Source organism: Aulonocara stuartgranti (assembly GCF_965226115.1).
Source record: "Aulonocara stuartgranti genome assembly, chromosome: 1".
In the NCBI taxonomy this organism is placed as follows: Eukaryota; Metazoa; Chordata; class Actinopteri; order Cichliformes; family Cichlidae; genus Aulonocara; species Aulonocara stuartgranti.
Genome location: NC_138939.1, coordinates 9715170 through 9731480, shown reverse-complemented (window position 1 = coordinate 9731480; position 16311 = coordinate 9715170). Strand labels below are relative to the sequence as shown.

Below are 16311 nucleotides of genomic sequence, written 5' to 3'. Positions count from 1 at the left end.
TAGAAATTTAGTAGTTGGTACCAATACCAATAGAACTAAAAGATTCACAATGCCAAATTCAGTTGTACTTAAACACAAAGTCCTTTGTTTGCTTGGGGGTGGCTGGAGCCTATCTCAGCTACCATAGGGCGAGAGGCAGAGTACACCCTGGTCAGGTTGTACACAGAGAAACAGAGAACCATTCACACTCATAGTCAGACCTATCTGCAATTAACTTAACCCAACTAATTGCATGTCTTTGGACTGTGAGAGGAACCCTGAGAGAACCCACACAAGCACAGGGGAGAACATGCAAACTGTGTGGTCCTTTACGCTGTGAGGCAGCAGTGCTAACCACTAGGGGTGGGTTTTGATAATCGATTTATCGATTAAAATAGATTCTGGCTTGGATAACGTGATATCGATTCATTAAAATCCTGAATCGATTTTGTAATATAAATTTATTTCGCCCGAAAAGCCAGAATTTCAGGTTAAACCTCATAAAATTTCAACAACCACCAAACAGCTAAAACAGTAAATGAGAGCAGGTACACGGATTCTGCACAAAGATGTAAACACAAAGCGTAGATCCGCCGACGGATCAGAAGCAGTGAGATGTCGCCTTTCTCACCCGACGGCACGGACACGGTCGGGGCTGAAAGCCAACAGCTCACTGATTCTGATGTTTCAGCGGGTCCACGCTTTGTGCTTATGCCCTTTTTGTGCTGATTCTGAAGCTTTATCTCTCTCCAAACAATATTGACCAAACCAGCAACAAAAGACGATCCAAACTACACTTCACATAAACATTGTCTTGAATTCACTCAGACTTTTGCTGTTTTGCTTTCACTACAATAAAACGCTTAGTCGTGTCTCTAATAAAACCTCTGTAACTTCAGAGGTAATGTTCATATGTTGATTAATGGTTTTCTTTCGTTTTTGATCGACTGCAGAATAATTTTATAAAATCCCAGGCCAGGAAAATCACCTTGGTGTTTTTCTGTGTTTTATCCTCAGTTACTTTGACACAAAGGCATCTGCTGTGATGCTTACACCTTTGATAAAGTCTTGCGAGTGTCAGCTTCCTTTTTATAGATACAAAAATATGTAAATGTACTGATCTGAATTATGATATTTCTGAACGTCTGAGGCAAAATTTCCCAGATTCAAATCGAATCGAATTGGATCGAATCGTGGATCGAATCGATTCGGGACCTTGTGAACCGGAATCGAATCGATTCTAGAAATCAGTGACGATACCCAGCCCTACTAACCACCACCTTACTGTGCTGTTCTGGCCTACTACTGTTAGTTATATTATGTTAGCATAGGCATTTAATTTTAGCCATTGAAAAGTATTTTAGTATCTGGAGTAAAGCTGGTTTCAGAATATCAGTCTCAGCTGTCTTAAACAAAATAGTAACAAGCATTTCAGGATAAAATTAGAGAGGTAATACTGTGGATGTCGTTACCGTGAATTGAAACTTTGAAGAAATCTGGAGGCTTGTCTTCACTAAATTGGAAGTATTTCGTCCCTTTGTTCAAAAACTGAAAGAGCATCGTTTGGATATTGGCTTTTGTGAATCAATTAAATCAATGTCTTGGTCCACCAACTCAACCCACCCTACTCTAAACACAAAGTGCTTCTATAGCTGAATCTTCCCTTGTCATCAGTGATTCAGAACAGAGCTATTGTGACCACTACACTACTCACTATTTTTCATATGTTGTGCCATTTCTAGTTTTGCCTTTGCTTCTTTCTTCTTCAATAGGTAAGGCTAGACTAGAATACTTGTAGCCATGTGCCTCCCCCTGCAGTTCTGGAAGAGTAGCCACCTCAGTCAGTACACTGCTTACAATGCCAAAAAAAAACCAAGTACCATCACGTTTTCAGGATTTTGATATTAAATTGTGTTGTAAGGATCGGTCTTCTGACATCCCTAGTGCTGTCAGGAAATTGTATTGAGTAATACAAAGAGAAGACTGCAATGAATACTCATTTTATATTCATCCACCATGCAGTCACACTGGCCACTGAAATTTGAATTGATTTGATAAAGGCATGTTTGAAATAATGACATTTATCCAGTGTCATAGGTTGTTGAATGTTTGGTGTCTATGTTGGCAGTGTACCCAGTAAAGCAAAATGAAAGTCTGCTAAATACACACACATATCACTTTGTTTATTTTTTGCAAGTCATATTGACTTAGGCTTTTTTGCAGAAAAGACTTAAGGGTATGGTAATCCTTTAGAGCTACAAATTGAAAATTAATTGTTGGTTATATAGGTGGTGCAATGGTGCGTGTCATCTCACAGCAAGAAGGTCCTGGGTTTGAATTCACTGTGGCCTTTCCAACCCCGAGGACATGCTCTTGTTTTTGCTTTTTTTTCTTCTAACTTTATTTATCACTGTACAAAGAAACAGGGCAGCTGTGTCCTCAGAATTTTGAGATTCTAGTTGTGAAGGACAGATGATTTTAAAATCTCAACATTGATATCTCCTTAGATATATAAGTTATATGATTATCTTCACCCCCCCCTTTTTTTCTTCTTTTAAGAATATCAATATGTTGTCTAGCCCTGTTTTTAAATCAGCTATCGACTAAACTAGTTAGCAAGCTCAGCTAGAGCTTTTTAGCTTTACTTGAAAATGCTTCATTGTGTGTGTTGGTCAGCCAAGGCTTATACTACAAAACAAGTTCAGCCTACCCAGGATATCTTTCCATTATCTGGCCTTAAGAAGGTGGTTATCAACTTGAAAAGTCAACCTAAGGTTTCCAAATGTAACTACAAACACGTTCACATGAAAGGTGTAGAGTTGGCAGCATATGACCAGTCCCAAACAAGGACAGCTCTACATTATAAGTGTATATTAGCAGAGCGGCCAATTTTATAAAGGAAGATATGATGATTCTGTGATATTAGAAAAATATTAAGAAGGTAAATATATGTAATACAGGCTGCAAGCAGCATATTTGATGCAGACATAGGAGTAAATATGTGTAATAGGAAATGTTTGTATTAAAAGCACTATGTGAATATGTGAACCTTGTGTGCTTTAGTTAGTAAAACTAAAAAGTAACTAGTAATTGAAAAAAAGTATTTCTTTCTGATTTAAAATCAGAAAGAAAACTGGATAAAACATTGAGACTTGGGCATCCACTTCTGAGAAGATTGACAAATTCCTTAAATACGAAATTTCTATGTTTCTGTAGTGGTTAATTCACCAGTATGTGTGCAAGCTCTTTTAACAAAATGCTATTTATCAAAATTAAATGTTTTAATACATATTGTTGCTATCCACTATTTTAAAATGGACTGTTTTATATAAAAGCAGGAAAAAGTGAAGCACAGTATTATTTTTTTATTAAGATGCCAAATTACTGTTATTCACTTGCATACCCAAAAAGAAGAAATTGTTTTAGTGGTTGAATGTTGTACTTGACTAATTTCAGACGTCTCAGAGCAGTCCAGTGTGCTGGCTTAAATTTGGGTGGAAAAAACGAAAATTCATTTATTTGAAACTTCTGTTCCTAGTGTACTCAAACTGAAAGATATTTGCCAAACAGATATTTGCCAAACAAAAGGCTGAATACTGAATGTATTGCCTTTTGGTGTTGAGGACCCATTTCCATTCAAAACCAAAATATTTCTGGGCACTCAGCTCACTGACAGTCCATAAGGCCGATATGACATTACATTGCATATTTTGGTCTTACACATTTGATTGGGACTGGGATTTTGATGCTGCAAGTTTATAAAAAAAGAAATAAGACAACTACTTTTGCCATTAAGCCTCTCTTTCTTATGGAGTCATGTTTTTACCATGTGATGTTATTTCAGCTTCAGTTCATTTTATTCTGTTGTGGCAAATATAAGGCCCTATTTGTCATTGTTTTGGCACCTGGATGTGTGGAGTGCTAGCTTTGTTGTGTTAATGAATGGCTTTGTCATTTTTTCTTTGGCATGCTACTACACTCTACTGTTTGTAATTTTCATAACACTAGAGGCTACGGCTTTCATGCTGAATAGAAAAGAGAAGTGAGACTGATGAACACTGATTGCCCGGGTGGCTGTAGTCATTTGGGGGGCCCCCCAGCAGTGATACTGAGCAGGTACATCCCCGCTGGCTTTCTATATCGCTGGTGTATTGCTGCTTTCCCCTCTCTGCCCAGCCTTTTCCTCTGAGTTGTATTTCCAGTCATCAACTTTGAATATGCATGCTTGTAAAAAGGATTGCTGTTTCTGTGACAGGCTAGCTTGAGTACTTCCTGACCTCTCTGGGGTTTATGTAACTTCTAGCCACCCAAACTGGGCAAGCAATGCCATAATCAGTACTGAAACATGACACCATGCGTCACCCCGTTTGTCACCCCACAACCGACATGTGCCACACACACACACTTGTACTTGGAGAAACCTGTGCCCACATGGTGATAGCCTGTCTTATTCACACACTTTCCACTTTGTCTAATAACCTGCTCCAGTGTGACACGCAGAGCTTTGTATGTGTGCATTTCTTCTTCTGTCTGTCTTTCACTTTCTGTCTTGGTTGCTCACTCTACGAAGCATTCTGTCTGCTTCATCCGCTCTGATTGTCTTGTCTGTTTGGAGGCCTGCCAGATGAGGGCGGGGGATAACTGAGGGTCAGAGGTAGACAGGAAGTCAGGCGGCCTTTGCTGTGAGCGGAAGGGGAGGGTTCAGTGGGAGGAGGGGCTGAGAACTGAGAGGGAGGAGGGAGTTGTACTTGGATTGAGTGTGTCAGGAGCATGTGGGAACGCTGCCAGCCTCAACTGCACAGTAGGTCTGAATTTAAAGTATGCCCTTTTATGCTGCTTTTCTTTCCTTTCTACTCTCTTTTGCCTCCTTCTCCAGGGATTAAATGGCTTTGAATATTTTTGGGGGTGATGGGTGGGTGAGTGTTTGCCCAGCGGTCAAAATGTGAAGGGTTTTTTTGTGTGTGTATGTGACTGGAATGTCTTTTTGGTTGTGACGCAACCTTCTTGAACTCACGCTAACCTTTGACTGGCAGAAAGGGCGGTTGGACTACCACAGTGTCTCTTGAGTATGAAAAGATTCAGTTCAAGGGGGACATCTTAAAAATCACTTGTAAATTATTTCAGTATAGGGTGCAACAGATGAAATAAGAAAAGACGCAGAGGAGTAATGACCCCTTTGTCCTTGTGTTTACACCTATACAATGAGTGAGAAAATTGAGCAAACCCTTAATATGACTAAAAACTTAAGGAAAGTTATCTAAAGTGAATAAGACTGGAATAAGTGCATAAGTCTGTCATTCTGTTCCAGTCTGTGGTTTTTGCACCACAGCTTGACTTTGACACACTAAATGTCAATTGTATTGTCCCGAGAGACGGCAGTTGGCTTAGTGATTTGTAACTTCAGCAAACAGGTTTGTGTCAGTAGGAAGTCATTAAATAGTTGCCATGGACGTTGTAAGTGGAGACTTTTATTGTGTGTTATGCTTGTGTGTGTGTTTTTTGTTTTTCATTTTTTTAACAACATTTGACTTACTCAGTTGACTGTTTACCTTAGCAGAAGAGGGTTGACTGTTGAAACCGGTATGTCATAATCAATCATTGCTCCCCGTTTTGTGAGTCAGGCTACAGTGTTGTCAGACAGGCTTTGCAAAGGTTAAAAAAATGACAAGAGTATTTTAGTCACCTTAATTTTGGGCCTTTAATGTGAAAATCTGACTTTTATTTGTGTCTTTTTGGGTATATTTTTTTTATATTGATCATGCTGTAGCAAACCTACAAAATGTAATCCACATGGAGCCAGGGTTTTTCTTGCATATGACAAAAAATGTTGGTCACCATCAAAGAGGTGCTGGCCTTCCAAAGGAAAACAAAACAAAAAACAGCCATTAAAATTTCATTTCATCAAGCTTCAATTTAATTTTTGTTTTTTAAATATCCAGAAACAACAGGAAAATGCACAGAGATCTGTTAAGTAAGTTACCCCACACTTAACCATATTAGCCATGTGCCAGTCAAGTATTTGAACCAAATACTGATCTGATACTGATTTAAAAAAGTGGATCGCATATTGGTGACAATGACACAATCCATCAGTTCAATCATAGCTGTTCTCTTTTGTTCAGCAAAACTAGCAAACACCAGCCGTTTGGAGGTGTTTCACACCGGCTATATCAACAGCTGCTATTTGTACGTTTGCAGATGTTTTTTTGTTTTTTTGGGGGGGGTGTAATCTTTTTTTTACCTAAACTGTGGTCAAAGCAAATGTTTTAGTAAATGACATCCTGTAGCGCTGTTTTCTGCCCATCTCCTAGCCCTGGACCTGTACAGGTCCTGGATGGAGGGAACATCAGCACCAATGATCCTCTCTGCAGACATGATTGTCCTTTCCAGTCTGGCCCTGTCCTGCTTTGTGGCTGAGCTGAACCAGACAGTGATTGACATGCATAGGACAGATTGGATGATGATAGTGTAGAACATGACCAGCAGCTTCAGTGGCAAGTTGAACTTCCTGAGTAGCTGCAGGAAGTACAACATCTGCTGGGCCTTCTTTCAGACAGAGTTTATATGTGAGGACCACTTCAGATTGCGGGGATCCACTTCCTGTCTGTATGCTGACACATCATATTTCTGGATCAGACCAATGACAGTGGTGTCCTTGATAAACTATAGGAGTTTCACATATGGTTCTCCTGAGGTGCACTCATTTGTCTAGAGAGAGAAGAGCAGCGGAGAGAACACATCTCTGGATGAGGCTGGTGCTAATGGTCTGATGATCCACTGACAGGTGGAAGCTAGGTGAACTTCCAGTGCAATGTCCTTCTGGTGGCTTAACACAAGTCTTTCAAAGGACTTCACAGCCACAGATGTTAGCACGACAGGCCTGTAGTCATTTAATCCTCTGGTGGACTTTTTTGGCACAAGGATTTTTTTCTTGGGCCTGTTTTAACAAATGCAAACAGTTATGTGGACAATGCTATATCGCTATATAAAGTGCGGATGCAACTGAGTTAATCATACTTAGCTGCTTCATCAACACCCCAAGGCCCATTTTAAGTTACCACAAGGTCCAGTCATTCTTTGTTGTACTGTGAAAGCCACTGAAAATAATGGGTTTGAGAGAGCAGCACCTGCTGTTTGTGTGATGCATAACTATGTAGAGTTGGGACCGAGCAGAGCTGTAGTCTTGCATGCTCTATGCAGTTTCTCTCTTCCTGTTAGCCCCCAAAACCCCATTCCCTTAGACACAAAGAAAACAAAAAACCCCAACAATTGTTTGACCCCCTTAAAGCAATCACTTTGGAGAGAATGGGAAGGGAAAAACTCCCTTTTAACAGCAAGAAACCTCCGGCAGAACTTAGGCAGGGGCGACCATATGCTGCGGCTGGTTGGGATGAGGGGAGGAAGACAAGACGAGACACACTGTGAAAGAGAGCCAGAGATTAATAATAACTAATGATTAAATACAGAGTGGTGTATAAATACATAGTGAGTGAAAAAGAAACAATGCATCAGTTGGAGTCCCCAGTAGCCTAGACCTACTGCAGCGTAACTAAGGGAGGATCGAGAGTAATTTGATCCAGCCCTAACTTTTATCAAAAAGGAACGTTTTAAGCCTAATTTTAAAAGTAGAGTAGGTGTCTCTCTCTCCTGAATCCAACCTGGGAACTGGTTCAACAGAAGAGGGGTCTGGAAGCTGAAGCTGTACCTCCCACTTTACTTTTAAGTACATTAGGAAAGTAAGTCTGCAGTCTTAGAGTGAGGTAAGGGGGTTATTCTGTACTGTAGTGTCTATAGCCCAGTTTGATCACACCAGTAAAATTAATACATATATTGTATGTTAAAAAATACATTTACATTTTTGTAAAGTACATTCTGAAAACATTAAACTCAACCATAGCCAAGATTATTTTTTTAAATAAAGCTGAAATCAGAAGCATAATTGAAGACTTGCTTTAACTTGCTCCCTTTAAAAACTGCTAAATTATTTTTTTGTCATTTAAATGTGGAATATTTGTAGAAGAAATGCAAATAGCATAAAATAACTTCAGAGTTTTTCACACACCATAAATCTGCATTACAATTTTGAGATCATAGTGGAAAAGAATAAAAACGTAAAAATAAAATATAGTACAAATACTGTTGATATGATTCATACAACTTGTTTCGTTGCCATTGAATAAGAGCATGGATGGTACCAGTATATTTGGTCAAGTAATTTACCTAACTATAGTTTTAATATATTTATACTTCATTTTAGTATTTCTGACTCAGTTATAAATATTTTGGACTCTTTTGTATTTTATTTTGTGATTAAAAATTAAAAAAAAATAAAAAAATAAAAATAGTCTTAAAATTACAAATTTTATCAAAAATAACTATCGTTTCATGTACTTTGTTCAATAATGCATCAGGAAAACAAACCTGAAGAGCCTTAGTTTATATTTTGTGGCCAAACATTTCATAATGTTGTTCTTTACTGATGAAAATTTGACAGTCTGTTTGAAACTGAATAACTATGAAATGAAGTGTGTTTTAAACCCTGCATTTCTGTGTTTATTTTGGGGTTCAGCTGTAACAGTATCAGCAGGGAAGCTGCTTCTTCTCTGGCCATAACTCGTCCCTGCCGCTAGACATTTGTGGCTGACAGCTGTCTGTCTTTGACTTAAGGTGATTTCATACTAGTACAAAAGATGGACAAATTTGTCAATTTAAGTAAAGCCAGGAATATAGTCCCCACAAGGGACTAGTGAAATGTGTGACTAGTTGACTAACTGATGAAATGTTGGCACCAGAAATGCTAGTTGGTTAAACTAATCATATATTGTTGATTTCACTTCAGTTAGCTTTAAGTTTAATAAGAAAAGATCATTAGGGTGGATTGAACACGAGTCATGATTGAATTAAGCTATTTGGCAACTAGCGTTTAATGGCCCATCACAGCTGTACAGATTCCTAGTGATGACTTAGGCAAGACCCCCTGGAGTCTAGATGCTGGTGGTGGTGATGAAGACGGAGGCTTGGATGAAGTTCTTGGTAATGTGAGAGAGGCAGAGATGAGGAGCTGGTGGTTTACACGAAGGTAACCTGTAAATTTGTATATTTCATTGTAGGGCTGCACGATTTTGCATAAAATGAGAATCACGATTTTTTGGCTTAGAATTGAGATCACGATTCTCTCACGATTTTCTTTTCCAGTATAAATATTTATTGCACTTATTAACTGCACATCAACTTCGTATCAGTTGAGACTGAACATAAAAACAATAAATAAACATAAAAACAACAAATGTCTCACGTTTTGTTGTTGCCGCAAAATGTTGTACTACTTGAAATTCCGTCTCCACCATTGCTCGACGCTGCGTGTATAGAGCAGGTAGTGCAACAATAGAAAAATAGTTGCGGGACGGCACTGTGTAGCGTTTGTCTAGGGTGTTGATCATTTTCCTAAATCCCTCGTTTTGCACAGTGTTGATGGGAGCCATATCTTTGGTCAGGTGATAAGTGATAGCCTCCGTAATTTCTTTGTGCCTGCGGGAGTTCGACGTGTATAGGGAAGCGCTGTATAAGGTTCCTGTTATTGATGTTTGGGTGGTTGACCGGAACGGATTTTCTCCTGTCACTTTCTCGTAGGGCTGCTCGATTATGGCAAAAATGATAATCACGATTATTTTCACTGAAATTGAGATCTCGATTATTTGACGATATTTATTTAACCCTTTAAGACCTACTATAGAACCAAGTCCACCAGAGCTTATATTATTTTTTTACATGTTGTAGTGCCATTTGTGGGAGCATTTCAAGTTGCTATACAACTGTTATAGCCCATATTTTAATAATATGTATGCATTAAGTCCATAGTAACTACATTAATTGCAAAAAAGTGCAATAAACTACAAGAAAATTGAAAATCGTTTTTGTTTTTTTACATATATTTCTACTTGGAGAAATTTAAGAGGTTTATCCCTCAAAACTTTAAATACAAAAAAATTGCAAAAAATAGTTTACAACAACAGGAAATTTATTTTGAGTGTCTTCATAGTTTTATTTTGGAGATACAGCAATTTTTATATACTGCAGGAAAAACAAAAAAACAATCCTATGATGCAAATTTGCAAAGAAAACAGCAGGTGCATCAAAACAAACTATTTCCAGCAGTGCAGTATGAATCGAGATCGCGATTTTCTAACGATTAATCGTGCAGCCCTATTTCATTGTATATCTTACTGTAAACCTACTGTCATTTAATGGTCGGGCATTGCACAGCTATAAGCATTTCACCTCATGTCATACTGTGTGTGTGTGTGTGTGTGTGTGTGTGTGTGTGTGTGTGACACAAATAAAATTTGAATTTGAGGGAGAATGCCTGATGAGCACTGAGTGAAAGTGCACAAAGTGGAGGCCGATTGGCTTGAAGATGGTGGGCCGAAAGATGATTGGTCCAGACCAGTGATGTCAGCAGTGAGCTTGATAACTTGGGAAAGTGGAAGTAATGAAAAGCACTGTCTAGCCTCCAAACATTCGGGTAGTACACAGATGTGTGATTACACATCTTCCTTATTGAACTTACACATAAGGTTCATTTCAAAGATGTAACACACCCACCTACCACTAGTAAGGGGTAAAGTAAGGCAGATGACTGCAGTAGTTTGACCAAAAAAATGAGTAAATTGGCACGTAGCAACTCGACAGGAGCAGTGTGTAACCACATTTGTTTGGATACAGTTTCCACTCCTTTTTGATTGTTCTCAATTTGAGTGTATTTTTTCTTTCATGTTTAATTGACTAGTAAATTAGTCAACAGGGAACCCCTGATGAGGTGTGAATTACGTTATGCCTCAGTTGGCTTGGGGGTGACGACCCGATCTTGTTAGACCTCACCATGCTCTTTTACCTTCTTTACCTTTAGCTCAGATTGCATATTAGTTTGGAAAAAAAAAACAACAACTCAGTTTTATGTTGCAGCTTATGAGACATGTCATAAAAATGATCTATAATTTGGATTTAACTGTTAAAATGTCATTATCTTAATATAAAGTTAAGATGCAACTAAGGTAATTCTTTTCCTTTTTTTTTTCCCATTTTTGCGGGGAAAACGCTTCTGCTCTGCACTCTCGCTCTCTTCGTTTCATAGATATCTGCCATGCGCACAGGAGAAGGTAGAAATCAAAGCTGGGGGGGGAAAAAAAAGTCCTCACTTCATCAAATCTTGAAGGCTGTAGGTTAACTACACACCTGCACTGTGCTTCTTGTGCATGAATGTATGTGGTTGCCTCTATGTGTGTTCCTCCTTACGCAGGCACTGGCCCTGCTCTGCCTTTGCACTGCTTCAATAATGAAGGAGCTGTAAAGGTCTGGCAGTAAGCCCTTTGCTGAGTTCTCTTCCACCTCATCCCTCCCATCCTCCCTCCCTCTCCTTCTGTCTCTCTCTCTCTCTCTCTCTCTCTCTCTCTCTCTCTCTCTCTCTCTCTCTCTCTCTCTCTCTCTCTCTCTCTCTCTCTCTCTCTCTCTCTCTCTCTCTGTTGCATCCTAAGGGACCTCCTCTCGGCTCCGCTCTTCAGTTTGCACCGATGTTCCCATTAATGAATGGCATCATCCGGCTTGCTTGTTTTGCACAGTTCAGTTCCACTTCACTGCCTGGTGTCTGACCTGCTGTGCCATCTCTGATTCAGAGAGCACCACATCATTACTCAGAACAACCACAGCACACACTAACTCAAAAAACCTCTAGAAGGGCACTTTCAAAGCACATCCTCCACCAAGGCAAATGTCCCATTTCACAATTTTTAAGAGAGCAATTCAGATTGGTCCCCATATTAAATTGTTTCTGCCTTAGTGGAGTCTTCCAGCATGAACAAAGTCCCATGAAATTTGACTTTAGAATGAGCACATAGCCCTGAGAATGGACCATGGACTCCATAACCATTTACCATTTCCCTCGGGATGAATAAAGTATGATCAATCAATCAATCAATATAAAGTACAGACACACTGATCCCTTTAACATGCATTCTTTCTCATGACCAGGTAACTCATCTGGATGTCCATTTGTAGAAGTAGGAGTTTACAAATGAAAATGGAAACCACCCTACTGCTCAGTTGATCTATGATTGTTATGTTTATTACTTTATCATTTCAGTTGATAGTGAAAAAGTACAGTAACGCAGGGTATCCTTTAGAGTGGGCCTACATTGTGATTGACAGGTCTCCACTGAATGAATATGGTAGGGTTGGGCAATCTTCTGAATTGGTCTTGTTGCCCTCCTGTGAGATTGCCAGTAAGTGAAACCACTTGTGCAGGGACAAGTCATGCAAAGGTGGCACTGTCCAATCTCCATGTTTGTGTACTGTGTGGCTCAAACACAGAGCAAAGCTATCCAACTAGCTCGACTGCTAGCAAAATAAAGAGACACAATTGGATTTATTTTCTAATTCCAGCCTGACATGTAAGGCTATACCAGCAGGAGACATTTGTGCATATATGGTGTTGAATGATCATAACGAGCCTACCGTAATTAGTGGGCGTACATTTGTGGATATCACCTACAAAGTTAAAACTCTTAAGTCATTGAATTTGCTGCTGCTTCTTTTTTTTCTTTATGCTTAAAGTTCTAACTTGTTCCGTTCATTCTGTTGCTATGAGTATTAAATAGCTTGTCTGTCTCTCCTCCCTTCTTCAAAAGGCACCACACTATGGAGTCTTTCATTTGCAAACAGGCCCCTACAGTGAGGTAGGGGGGAAATAACTGAGTATCTCTGCAAACAGACTTTTACATTAAGCTTTAATTTAAATCAAGATAACAGACAAAGAGGTCCTCCTGCATTCTCTAGTTTTGTTCCAATGATGAATCAACGCCATGGCTACAGATGTTTTTAAAGAGTGCAGAGCTCAGGATTTATCAGAGTTGAAGGGGAAAACAGTGTTGATTGGCCAGCTGTGGTGATCAGTGATGGAGTTACCACCAATAAGAGTTATGAGTTTACCTTGAAAAATGTCATCCCTTGTTAGTAGGGTTTTTTTTTCCACATTAAAGTGAAGTAAAGAGGCTTATGTGGATTGGAGGCAAGGGAGGCAATGCTAGTTATCTTGGGCAGCATAAGAATTTACTTGCATTTGAGACTAACAGTAGACCCTCTACAGAAATATATTTGGGAGAATGCATGTGAATCAAAAATATTACAATACAAGTAGCTCAAATAGCTTTTTGATTCGACATAAAAACTAATTTTTGTAGGGAATAGATGAGTTTCCAAACTCTCCCTACACTTAAACTGTGATGTATAAATAGGGGGTAGCAAGACTGAGGAAGTTCATATAAATTATGATGCACCGTCCGTCAATTTCTTAGTCAGTTACACTTCTTGCTTGAAAAGTCCAGTTTCAAAGCAACAAGATGGCAATAGTCAAAACTGACCCTTCATGACAGGACTTCACTAACTGGTGTTGTCACATTGACTTTGTGTTTTATATTCTGTCTAGGATAGGGTCCTCTCCTCTGTTTGAAAGTGATATACAAATAGATAGCACTTCCACAAAGATAAGACCGAGTGTGTGGGGGTGTTTATGTGCGATAAGACATACACAGATTTGTTTTGAATGTCAAGAATAAAGTATACTAATTATATTAACCAGTACTCAGAAGTGAGGCTCCTTAGTTGCGCTGCTGGTATGTAAAGTGTGTTTGTCAGCTACTAATTGTGAGAGTTGTCCCTCTCTGGATGGATGGTCTCTTGCTTTCATTTTGACTCCTACTCATTCGTGCATGCAAGCAGTGCTGCTAGTCCTTGAAATATCATCTTAAATCTCACTGAGTGTCTGCCCTCTGAGCTGACACTTAAAGATGCAAGAGGGGCAAATGTCCTACTTAGAATTGCTCTCTCTCTCTTCTCAGTCATTGGCCCTGGTTGTCAAAGAGCCCAGACTAGACCATACTATGTATTCTGACCAAGTCCCAAACCCACGTCATGGCTGTTAATTTTTTTAAAAATGTTCACTCACTGGGAAAATTAGCATCATAAGCAAAGCAAACACAAAACTCAGTATGTTAATTAACAAAATATGATTTTAAATCTAGTCATCAGCATAATGAAAGATGTTATTGCTATTCACATGGCTTTAGTTTAATTAGTAACTTTAGAAACACTGCTGCGGGGCAGACAGTGCTTCCGTTTTATTTGGTTAAGTGGGTAGTAAGTCAAAGAGAGAAACAGTTTCAAATATTTACCCATTTTTGATAGTACTTCAGGAGTTAAAAACAATACTGTTTAATGTAAAATCAATTTCCTCTTTTTTTTCTCTTTTGCTTTGTTAGTGGAATTTAGACAAAGGCCTGACATTTACTCTGGACTCATACTTGGATGTGAATCACATAAGGTGGCTGTAGACATCTTTTCTCTATACCTCACATTCCTGCTTTGTCTCCTCACAGTCACCCCCTAGTGTTTAAAACTGACATAGCTAGATGATTACGTCCAGCATACTATACCTATATCCCATCTGCGCCCAAAAGGCTTTTTGTTGGAATTAAGAATGTCTTTCAGCGCTAAACTTGTTTAAATAAAGGAAGAAGTCAAATAGTGCATTGCACAAACACAAGGATATATGGTCTTTCTTTATGAAAGCCTGTTGGATCTGTTGTTGTGCTTCTAAGGAGTGTAGCATGATTACATTTATAAAGCCTGTCCTTCAATTTGCTGGACCTATTAGTTAGTTAACTGTATCCAGTACATTTAGTGTTGTATTTGTACTGAAATAACCCTGATGTAAAGATCATGCAGTCTGTTTGTTTGTTAAAGGATGGAGGAAAGAAAACGTCCTTTTCGGCTTTGAGATCCTGGTTTACTTGCACGTTATCTATAATTATCTTCACAGATGCATACATGTGCACACACAATGCATAGTGTGCTGACAGTGTTGTTTCTCCTTAGGCTAGTACAGTTTTCATGCTCATTCACTTATTTTGGGTGTGTTGGGTTTATTGAATGGTTAACCCAGTGGATGCAGCATTATAATTATCTGTATTATACTAAATGTTTTGAACTAATAGTAAGATGAAAGTGGCCTGAACAACTCCCATGTGACCAATTGTTATTTCTAGCTGCAGCATCACCTTTTTAAAAACACCTACATTACAAGCATTTTGATGGTTTAACACATTTCACACTTGCAGAAGACAGAGAAACGCTATGTCTAATTTAAAGTTTATTAAAAATATTCAAAGCTGGCTTCTTCCTGGTTTAAATGTTTAGGGAGTGACTCAGAATATAAGAACAACTGGCACATAGTTCAGGCAGCGACTTAAGTGAGGTCTCTCAATTTCCCTCTTAAATTTCACCATATGAAAAAGAAAAATACATTTTGATCTTAAGTATATTAAACCCAGCTTAGAAAGTCCTTGTGAAAAATAGCAGTTCTGGTGTTTGTTTGTTTTGTTTTTTCTTTTGGAGAAAGCCAAAACCTCTTTCATTGGTATCAATGTTTTGTTTTTGTTTGTTTTTTAAGTTTAAATATTTGCAAAACAATTTCTGTTATTCTAAACTAGAACACCTGTTTGGAAGGTGAATGAATAACCTGCCCATCTCCTTTCAAAACATACAACCTGGCTGAAATTAAACAGTCATGGTCATCCAGAATTTTTCCAGACTGAGGTGGAGGTAAGAACACAAATAACAGGTTCAGCTCAAGCAGTCATCAAGTGGTCTTTACTCTGTGAGCTCCCTAGTTAAAAGGTCCATGTCATGTTTCATTGTGCACATGGGATTGTAGTGCATTGGCAGTGTGTTAGATGTCTATGGGCAGCTACAAACTGCCCATCTACCTGTAGAAATCATTAGATAGGGGCAGTATCAGAAGTATGTGGTAAAACCGGTCTGTGGGCTACTCTTGCTTGTGCTATTGTTGGTCCATCAGCCAGCCACGGAGAAAAGCGAAGTTATAAACATACAACGAGCTGAAATGAAACAGTGTTTTAAAGCAACAAAATGAATCCACTGCAACTAGGTTTCTACTTTCATACTTTTATTTCTTTAACTTTGGAGTTTTATTGGGGGGTGCTTTTTCCATTCCGGTTAAATGCCACTATCACTCCCTTACTTGTTCTGTTAAATGCAATGCATGTCATCCATATCCAGCAATGAGCAGTTGGGATTTTGGAGGACTGCACAAGTGTACGTTTGCAAGTGTACGTGGACAAATCACAGGACCATACGTTTAGCACAAGAAGGCAGGTAACTATTTGGTGAATTCACTACAGGTGATTTTATGTGTTCATTCACTTGCAACTTAAGTGGACTATCTACTTCTGTGCTACAAAATGAAATGAAAATAGTAGATAG

The 16311-nt window shown here is 38.8% G+C and overlaps 1 protein-coding gene across 6 annotated transcripts in view; it reads left to right on the top strand.

Annotated features, from left to right (window-relative positions):
• chd9 (chromodomain helicase DNA binding protein 9) overlaps positions 1-16311 on the top strand; it is a 73025-nt gene that overhangs the window by 7418 nt on the left and 49296 nt on the right. Inside the window, exon 1 of one of the 6 annotated variants that reach the window (XM_082542028.1) lies at positions 4697-4784. The exons of 3 other annotated variants lie outside the window; for them this stretch is intronic. The gene's annotated coding sequence lies outside the window, so the exon portion shown is untranslated. Of the gene's footprint in view, positions 1-4696; positions 4785-8438; positions 9059-16311 lie in introns of those variants that run through there. 2 more of the 6 variants (XM_082542029.1, XM_082542030.1) reach the window with 2 other exon arrangements.